Raw genomic sequence first — 10,875 nt, 5'->3', positions numbered from 1 at the left:
GACAGTGAGTGTCAACATCTTTCATAGGCTGATACCCCGTGGAGATCTTTCTTACTCTGCAAAACTGATTTGCACAATGCCCGCCGGCATACGCAAACACAGTGGATACGGTCGTCAGAGCAGCGCACCACCGCGGGGTCAGGCGGCGATGGCCCGGTGCCAGAAGTGGGCCGCGCCCGCCGTGGGCTGGTGGCGGGCCTTGCGTCAGCCCTGCCCTGCCCCGCCCCAGTCCCGCTGCCCCCCTCTCCGCTCCTCCCGGTAACAGCGGCCGCGGCGTGGCGTTCCTGAGGCCCCCCAGCAGAGCAGATAGCGTGACCCGGCCGGCCCTCATCTCGGCTCACGTGCGGCTGTTGCCGGGCCGCCTGCCGGCTCCACGCCACTCAGGCCTCACGCCTCTCTCTCTCTGTCTCTCTCTTCTAACACCGTCCAAACCAACCAGTCGACGGCCCAACTGGGCGCTTTAGGGCTTTCTACGACACACTGCCATCACCAGGGGGAGGGTCGCAGGTCACCGTGTAAGAAGGTGAGTACAGCTCCTCGCCTCTTCCTGCTACCAGGGAATGGACAAACGTTTCCAGCGTAGTTCTCAGCCAATATTACTCTCTAAGACATAAAAACGTCGCTCCACGAAACAATTGTCCAAATGGGACAGAAATAGGTAGATCTTATGTACGTATACAGACAAACAAATGATTACAATTTCAGAAAAATTCGACGATTTATCCAAGAGAAAGTGCTTCACAAATTGAACAAGTCAATTACCCATTGGTCCGCCTCTGGCCCTTACGCAATCAATGATTCAGCTTGTGACTGATGGACAGAGTCGTTGGCGTCCTGCTGAGGGATACTGTGCCGAAGTCTGTCCATCTGGCATGTTAGATCGCCAAAATCCCGTGTCCATAATACTCCAAATGTTCTCAATTGGGAAGAGATTCGGCGACCTTGCTGGCCAGGGTAGGGTTTAACAAGCACAAATACAAGTACTAGAAACTCTTGCCGTGTTGTGAGCAGGCATTACCTAGCGGAAATTCAGTCTGGAACCACACGACCGCTACGGTCGCAGGTTCGAATCCTGCCTCGGGCATGGATCTGTGTGATGTCCTTAGGTTAGTTAGGTTTAAGTAGTTCTAAGTTCTAGGGGACTCATGACCTCAGATGTTAAGTCCCATAGTGCTCAGAGCCATTTGAACCAACCTAGCGGAAATGTAAGCCCTGGATGGCTTGCTGTAAAGTGAAACATGACGGGGTCCAGAATATCGCCGACGTACCACTGTACCGTAAGGCTGCCATAGATGAGAAGCAAATGGGTCCTGCTATGAAATGATATAGCATCACAGTCCATCACTCCTGGCTGGTCCTTGGTATCTCACCGGTATCCTGTGAGTCTCCAGAGACGTCTTTGCTGGTCATCCTCGCTTCCTATGCCAGACTCATCACTGAAGATAATTCTACTACAGTCAATGAGAGTTTAGGCCGAAGACGTGTCTGGAGCAGGCCCAGATAGCGCTGGAATACGAACCTGACTGTCGCCCGCCATACGGACTGACAACCAGGAGTGATGGTCTGGGGTGTCATATCTTTTCATGGCTGGCCCTCTTTGATTGTCAGCCATGGCACCCTTACAGCGCAGCAGTACGTCCACTATATACTACAACCCACTTTGTTTCCCTTTATCCATACTGTGCTTACATTTCAGCTAGATAATGCCCGCCCACACACTGCTAGATTAGAAACTGCTTGTCTTCGTGCTTCCCAGTCCATACCTTGACCAGCAAGGTCGCCAGATCTTTCCTCAACTGTGAACGTTTGTCGCATTATGCGCAGCGCTCTCTAAAGAGCTCGGGATTTTGACGACATAAAGCTCCAGTTGGAAGAATTTGGCACGATATCCCTCAGTAGGAATAAGTGCTTGCATAAGGGCCAGAAGTGGACCAACGCGTTATTGACTTGCTCAATTTGTGAAACTCGTTCTTTTGACTAAATCATCCAAATTTTCTGAAATTGTAATCCTTTGTTTGTCTGTACATGTACATTACATCTACCGATTTCCGTCCCACTTGCTTTATTCCTTAGTGGTGCAACTTTATTTTCTTACAATGTGTTTATGTCGACTACTTCTCTTTTGTGACAACGCAATTTATAGGAAGACTTATTTTTCGGCGAGTGGATTCCACTACTAAAACTCGGTTCTCGTACGTCTTTCAAACACTCATTTAAATCCACCATAATCCTTCACTGGGCTCATAACGTTATCTAGTCATGAACCTCATTGGACTTTGGAGCTCTTGGAAGTCACAAAATGCCAAATGTTCTGCAGTCCACGTCTAATCTCATGTACACAAGCTTACAAAAAAGTGAAGCACATTAAAGACATGATCAGGTGCCACTGTAACTTGGGTGGGTCCGTTAATAATTGGAGCTACTATTCTCTGTAACAGATAGAACGACCACCAATGTGTGTGATGCTTGTGTTGAGTGTTGTTACCAGACATGGTAGGGTATACAAAGGGATCGAAAAGCGTCAGTGATCACAGTGAAGAACACGGAGATGTCGAGTACTCGCGTGAGACAGCGTTATCGTCACCTGACAGCCTTTGAATGGGGCCTCATTCTAGGTTTTTATTCGTTCAGCTGGTCAAATCGTGAAATATCCAGATTTGCAGGGTATTCGGATGTGACTGTTGGGCAATGTTGGACTGCATTGGACCATGAGGAAAGGTACATTCGTCATCAAGATTCCAGTCGACCATGTCTGACTACAAGAGAGGATTGCCATATTGTGCACCAAGCACATTGTAACCTCTACACATCTGGGCCTGCCATCCGAGAAAATGTAACTGACTCCTTCCAACATTCCATGTACCCCACACCATTGATCGAGGACTAGCAGCAATAAGACTAGGAAATTACCGCCCGATTCACAGGCCGCCGTCAGCACCACAACACAAACGACTGCGTTTCGGGTGGTGCCATGACCAGTAAGTATGAATTGTTGATGAATCTTAGCTCTACACTATCGGCATGACCATCATCGGTGACTATGGTGGCGATCTGGGGAGTGGTACAAAGGTTCCAATGTTTTGGAACGTAGTTGTGAAGGGATACATCTTGTATGAATCTAGATAATCACTGGTAGTGACAGTTTGCATCTTAATGTGCCACCTCTCATGCGACAGCATTGTGGGTAACATTTTTCAACAGGACAACACTTGTCCACACAGGACGCAAGACTCTATGAACCGTCTACTTGATGATGAGGTACTCCTGCGTCCAGCAAGATCCAAAAATCGGTCCCCGATAGAACATGTCTGGGATCAGCTCCTACGACGAGTCTGTCCAGGATGTCAAGGACCCGTTACAACACTTGTGTGCCAACTACCAACTTGTCTCAGGAGAGGACACAACGGGTTTATGACAGCCTTGTCAACCGAATCAGTGCATATACTCAGGCCAGAGTAGGCGCAACGTCATATTGGTTCAAAATGGTTCAAATGGCTCTAAGCACCAAGGGACTGAACATGTGAGGTCATCAGTCCATTGACTTAGAACTACTTAAACCTAACTAACCTAAGAACATCACGCACATCCATGCCCGAGGCAGGATTCGAGCCTGCGACCGTAGCAGCAGCGTGGTTCCGGACTGAAGCGCCTAGAAACGCTCGGCCACAGCGGCCGGCGTCATATTAGTAAGTGGGCTCGAGCTGCCAAGTTCTTCGTCAACTTCACTGGATTTTGTAATCACTGCAACAACACCACATAACCTCTCAACCCATGATGTTTCATTTCGTTCTCTCCTTCCCTTCTGCGTGCTTCAATTTTTTGTCACGCATCTAATTTTTTTCATCCATTTAGTCCAAAGAACTCGCATAGTACCAAATTTTATGTGGGTCGTGCCCCACAGTTTGTAAATATTTAAAGATCGCAATCGTCACCGAGATTAACTGCTACCTGAATAAATCGTCTGTCAGTTTCGATCACAGAATTCTGTGATCGTTTTATAAGAACCCAATTATTGTCGTCAAAGTGCCTATGTAAAATACCGCCCCAACGTTTAAGACACATGAAATCAATACTGTTTCTTTTTTTGTGTGGGGCCACTACCTCCAGACTGTTTTAGACTGATATTTCCTTCACGAAGTCGCACCTAATTTGCAGTAAGGAAACCCGCACACAAATGTCAATTGCGTTCTTTTTACAACTGTTCTACGATGAGGGGACTTGAAAAAGTAGGTTACATTGCCATTATGACAGGCCAAGTAACTTTTATTGAATGCCCGCATCTCGTGGTCGTGCGGTAGCGTTCTCGCTTCCCATGCCCGGGTTCCCGGGTTCGATTCCCGGCGGGGTCAGGGATTTTCTCTGCCTCGTGATGGCTGGGTGTTGTGTGCTGTCCTTAGGTTAGTTAGGTTTAAGTAGTTCTAAGTTCTAGGGGACTTATGACCACAGCAGTTGAGTCCCATAGTGCTCAGAGCCATTTTTTTTTTATTGAATGCCGCTCTACATTTGAAAGTGACACAGATACATGAGGGTGATCGGAACGTTCTACTAATCATTCAATTTCTCGACGATTCAAATCGCCTCCTTGGTCACGAAACCATTCGAGAACCACTTTGTGAACGTCCTCATCGTCGGGAAATGTGCGATGACTATAAATCAGTTCGAGAGCCTGGACACTGCCGCCTGCGGTCGACGTCAGTGGCCTTCCTTGCCGGCAGCATCACCTTCGTCTGTGCGGCCTTGGTCGAATTGTTGGCATTGTTTTGCTACTTATGGAAGCAAAATTACATTTGATTCATATATCGCCACAATTTCACGGTGACTGTGTGTGCAAACTACACGTATTGCCCACAAGAATCGTACTGTCCAGCGTGTTTCAACAGTGGAGTACGTTTCCAGTTGCCGCGTCATTTCATTCCCACACTGTGATTTCCCTGCTTTTTGTATCACAGCAGAACTGTTTGCAGGAAACACGGAACACGTCCTCCCTTCCGACAACGCGCTCTTCTGTTGCACAGTGTTCTCAGCGTGGGGCGACATGTGTGATCACGCGTTTTAAAGTCTCCTCGTATTGCTGAAAAATTGATTTTCAGATGTGCTTTTGATCTGCGTTCATCAAATGCGGCAGTCAATTTGTGCAAATCTTTCTCACGGTTACTTCTTCATGTAAACTTTTCCACGCCCTTCGTTATGTTGATATTATATGACTTCTGTGTTAGCTATATCTTACGCCTTTTTTCAAACTCGTGATATGCATTTTCTAGTCGTTTAAAGTATATTTCCTGTTTCTTGGTGCCCTTGACAGGCGTCATCTTCAAGATAAGTGAAAACATATATTTATTCTGTCGCCCATTTCTTAATCGTTGCAAATAAAAAAAATCATAAAGCTTCAGTAATTGTGGGTGTATTTCTGTTGGCCGTAAACAGTTCAAAACTCAGAATTTAGGTGGGACGCTATTCCGGTTTATCGTTTTACACGAAACCCACGTCACACTATTACGTTAATAAGCCGTTCAAACAAAACTATTCGCAAATAAAGGTGATTTACGATGTTGTGCAATATGCTCCAAAGTATTACAGCCACAATTTTACGGATATCAGTGCCATATCTGTGCCAGTTCGAAGGACGCCCTCCTTGTCCTCCCTAAATTAATCCCCCTTTGCACCCCAACTTGCAGTATGACGACCAGACACACACACGTGCTTTCAGACCAACTTGGAGGTTTTCTCTGAGTGCACCGCATTATTCCTTTGTCATTATTGCCTAAGTAACGATAACACTCGATCACAAAATAAGTGCTTCGAAACTGGTAATGGTATAAATTACCACAAAGATAAATTATGCAGCAAGATGATCTCATCACAGACATCTGAACATCTGAAACTTGCTGTGATTGAATAGCAAACCTCTCCCTGCCGTTCTGTTAACACAGAGTCAGAGCATAGATCCGTCAACGAATGACAACATTAAGTTTAACATCTATTGATATACTCGCTAAATCAATGGTGTGGGTGTCACAATAATGTACCGTGTTCTCACTTTTATTAATTTCGATATTTATCCGCAAACAACCCAAATATGTCACACTACACACACAGAATACGTCTTACACATAGTTGAAGTGATCCTGCGGTCACCTACATTAGGACTGCGCGAAGTATTCCGGATGAGCGCAGTTTAAATCGCCATGCAGCTTTTCTGGCATTGATGTTCACTGTATTTCTCTTTCCCTCTGTACTCTTACTTTGGAAAGACTAAAGCTGATTCCTATCTCCATTATACTACAACTAAACTAGTGCTCCGTCTCGAATGACCCCTAAGTCAACAAGATTTTTCCCTCATCACTTTCACTAGGAAACTGCCAGGACTGCAAACTGGTAAATACCAAGTTAGCGTACAAATTCTGGTTGAATAGAATTTTTACATTTGATTTTTAGAGTGTTATGTTCAAATGGTTCAAATGGCTCTAAACGCTATAGGACTTAACTTCTGAGGTCATCAGTCCCCTATACTTATAACTACTTAAACCTAACTAACCTAAGGACATCACACACATCCATGCCCGAGGCAGGATTCGAACCTGCGACCGTAGCAGCAGCGTGGTTCCGGACTGAAGCGCCTAGAACCGCTCGACAACAGCGACCGGCAGATTGTTATGTATGTGGTTGTAGCTTTTGCCCTTTCCACTCAATACGAATGGGAGCAAATTACCAAATATCTTACTCAGCATCTTTTAAATATAGCTAACAGTTTCATCTCAGATGTCTTTGCCGTTCTCAGAACGGAGAACACAAATCAGAAAGAAAAAGTTGCAGGCCGAAGAGGGTTTTTTGCATCATTTCGGTCTAAGTGAACTATAATCACAAAGAAACCATTTTACCTACCCACTTCCTTACACCCAACTAGAGCACTGAAGACGGGTTAGAATTTACTGTCCTGTTTTCATCAATGTCACTATATTGTGCACACTTGTCGCTTTGACAAGTATGAAAGAAGTCTTCGGCCTTGGCGCCACTCAAGCATTCACTCGAAGCGATCTACCTAAGAAACGATGTTCTGAGGGACAGGGAACTGTAATTTTGAACGTTCTATGCCTAACGAGTTCGTTATCGACAGGATTTCCTTTCGAGTGTGTGTTTGACATGTTAACTAATGCCTAACAAAGATTCAAATCGTTAGAAAAATTCTGTAAGGAAGTTTCAGACTAAACATAATTATTTACAGCAACTAGAAATTAATGAAATGATTGTGTCGATTTCGTTGTCTCTGTAAGGAGTCGAAGGCTTGTGTTTGTCAAACATTACATCATTTGATGCCCAAATCTTATCGACACATTTTTCTTTTTATTCTTTCATATTAAAACGAAGGTATTGCTTAGATTAGGTATTACTGTAATGAGCGAAGACATTTTATACTTGTCAGACGAGTCCCGTTCTGTTTGTCCCATATAATTAAAGAACTGACATATGCCTACACATCTTAAGAACAGCAAAACAAATAATTCAAGTTGTTTGAGAGTATCGTTGTTGCAATAATGAACTATAAAATACTGACTCTGATTTTTTTCTAATCAAACGTCAAATGACAATGAGGGAAGCCTGTTGACGCACACCAGTTATTACGCGACAGTGCTATCGTGGGCGACTTGAGCGGTGTCCGCTGATGCTTGTCTGAGCAAGGTCGCCTCGCCGAGTGTTACGACCATCATAAGCCAGGCGACCTGCACGCGTCTGTTACCATCCACCTGGACCATGTCACCTGGCAGCCGTTTGTCTGCTTTTTACAAGACTGCCCGTGTGAGGAGATCGATTAATGAAGGCCTTAAGGGACGTTCATGATACTGACCAAAAATGTTAATTTTCCGTTTATTTTTATTTATTAGTGGAACTCATAGACAATAAGTTCCCAAAGCTTCAATGATGTAATTGCATCCGAACCGCCTGAAAAATAATGAAATGTGTAACGCCACCTTCCTGCCACGGCTACTTTTTGAAGACACACATCATTACGAGCTCGGTGGACAACGATTCCGTGGATTACTTTCAAGTAAACTTGCACGGGATACATCTAGAAGGCTGTTATATATACTCCTTGGTTTTATAGATCATATGTGACTGTTTCGTATCTTAAAAGACAATATCGAACCAGCTGCTTTGTTTCTGAAGAAGAGATTCTTGTTTTGCCATAATTTCATCTGTTACAGGTGTCAGAATTGCGCGCTGGTTTTGTATTTTATGATGAGAACATAGGGAGGATGAAAGTATTAGAGAGAACGGTCTTTAAGATAGGACATTTCAGTCAAGACATCTTGAGAAAAATAGATTTGTAGCGCCTCTCTGCAGCTGAAAAGTCAGTCCAAGACCTGGTAAAAGAAAGATGACAGGAAACAAGAAACCAAAAGAGAACCCTTGCAGAGAAAGAAGTCCCTGAGTATAAATATAGGACCTTCTGAAGAGCTGATGTAAGAAAAATCGTTAGGTTGAACTTTAAATTCTATTTCCTGAAAATTATGTTTTTTTAAACTTAATGTACCTTTTTCTCAGAATCTACGAAGGCTAGAATTACGAAATTTTGTACAAAATGCCTCAAGAGCAAATATTGAAAATCTGGACGTAAGCTGAGATATGGGAAAAAGTGCTTGGGATTTTGCATGAATTTTATATTATCCTTACAGAACATTAATTAAAAGTTATTAATATTCTCCTATTCGATATATTCAAAGAAACCTCATGAGAGAAGCTTCCTTCCTGCAGAGAGATTACACCGAGAAAATTTCGTAGAAATCTCTTGAATAGTTTCTGAGAAAAGAGTGCATGTAAAATTTTTTGAAACTAAAATTTTTAAATTCCACAAAAATGTTAAATATATATAATCCAATGAACTTAACAGAAAATGTTAATTTCATATAAAGTATGGTAAAAAATTTCATTGCCGTATCTTCAACATTGTGGATTTGGTGCATCTTTTAAAAAGTGAGTTTTTTTCATGAACGTCTCCCCTTAAAGATACGCCTCTGCCGCCTCGGCGAATGGAGTGCATGGGCGTGGCACACGACGGCGACGCCTCGGTGACCTTGTACTGGCCTATTAACAGCGTCAACAGACGTTTGGGAGATAAGCTCTCGGAGCATTTGATCTCGGACTGCCGTGAACAGGTGCGAGGGGTTGGAATCAGTGAGCAAGTCGTCTGGATCGAGTCCGCCATCATCTGGGTGAACTGCTGTTTTCAATGAAGATTAGACGATTGTAGTCGTCTCAAATAACTCATGTTCCAACAGTGACACATGAGCAGATATGTCTTGCAAAACAATCTATTTATTGACTACAGAAGCCACTGCCGCATAGTTGCTATAGACACGTTCTTAATCCCAACCATCAGACGACTGATATTCCATACATTGAATCACTTGAAGGCCTGCGAGTTGATGAACAACTTGCTGCTGCCCCTTCGTTCAGTGAATTCATTTCAGCATTGGATAAGCTGAAAAATAACAAATCAGCAGGATTAGACAACTTACCATCAGAACTTCATAAATATGGTGGACCAAACATTACGAACCCACTGTTTGTTCTAATTTCAAAGCTTTGGGAGCACGAAATAATTCCACAAGATTGGAAAGATGCCTGCATTTGCACGATTCACAAAGGCAAAGGTGAAATTTCTGATTGCAGTTCTCACAAGAGAATCTCTCTCTTCTCTCAGCAGCAGGGTAAGTCCTGGTTCACATACTCAACAACCGGCTAACGCACCTTGCAGAAAACGTGCTACCAGAGAGCCAGTGTGGCTTTCGCCCGAACAGAGGCACAGTGGATGTCATATTTGTTGTCAAACAAATGCAAGAGAAAATCTTAGAGCAGCATCAGCCTTTGATCATGTGCTTTGTAGACCTGGAAAAAGCATTCGACTGAGTCCCCCGGCCGGCCGGAGTGGCCGTGCGGTTCTAGGCGCTGCAGTCTGGAACCGAGCAGCCGCTACGGTTGCAGGTTCGAATCCTGCCTCGGGCATGGATGTGTGTGATGTCCTTAGGGTAGTTAGGTTTAATTAGTTCTAAGTTCTAGGCGACTGATGACCTCAGTAGTTAAGTCGCATAGTGCTCAGAGCCATTTGAACTATTTTTTGAGTCCCACGGGAAGCTCTCTGGATTACACTAAAGAAAACCGGCTGCCCTGACAAAATTATTAACTTGATTAGACATGATGGTAAAAATCCGCCATGAAAACGAGCTTTCAGACCAGTTTCCCGTGACATGCGGTATAAAACAAGGCTGTATACTGGCTCCCGCATTCTTCTCACTTTATTTCGCAGGTGATATGAGAGACGCGACCAGAGCCTGCAGAGGTCAAATGGGTCTTGACTCGAGAACAGACAAAAGTGTCTTCAACATCTCGCGCCTCAGATCAAAAAGTCGCGTAAATGAAATATGTATCTTAGAAATTCTATGCGCAGACGACGTATGCACGATGGCTAATTCTCCTAAATCTCTCAAAACATACATGAACCTGCTAAATGACTCCTGCAGAACATTTGGTTTAGTAATAAGCATCACCAAGACGCAAGTCCTTCAACAACCACCTAGGGGTTCCAATACAGACGACTTCAGTATTAAGTTGGACAAGAAACATTTGGAAAACGTGTCACACTTTAAATATCTAGGTAGGCAAATTAGAAGCGACAACAACCTGACAACAGAAATTGCAGCTCGTATAGCTAATGCAGCCTCAGTTTTCGGCAAACTGAATCACCGAGTATGGAAATAACATGATCTAAGACTACAAACTAAAATTGCGGTCTACGAAGCAATAATATTACCAACTTTACTCTACGCCTTGGAAACCTGGTGCTGTTATAAAGCTGACTTTAGGAGGCTAGACACCTTT

The 10,875-nt window shown here is 44.0% G+C and overlaps 1 protein-coding gene across 1 annotated transcript in view; it reads left to right on the top strand.

Annotated features, from left to right (window-relative positions):
* Nucleotides 1–429: 429 nt before the first annotated feature.
* The window catches only part of LOC126236384 (mitochondrial glycine transporter A-like), a 117,334-nt gene continuing 106,888 nt past the window's right edge, over nucleotides 430–10,875 (top strand). The window contains exon 1 of the mRNA XM_049945671.1: nucleotides 430–523. The gene's annotated coding sequence lies outside the window, so the exon portion shown is untranslated. The remainder of the gene's footprint in view (nucleotides 524–10,875) is intronic.

The sequence above is a fragment of the Schistocerca nitens genome, chromosome 2 (genome assembly GCF_023898315.1).
Source record: "Schistocerca nitens isolate TAMUIC-IGC-003100 chromosome 2, iqSchNite1.1, whole genome shotgun sequence".
Taxonomy (NCBI): Eukaryota; Metazoa; Arthropoda; class Insecta; order Orthoptera; family Acrididae; genus Schistocerca; species Schistocerca nitens.
Note: the sequence above shows the minus strand (reverse complement) of the source record. Positions and strands in the feature narration are given on the sequence as shown.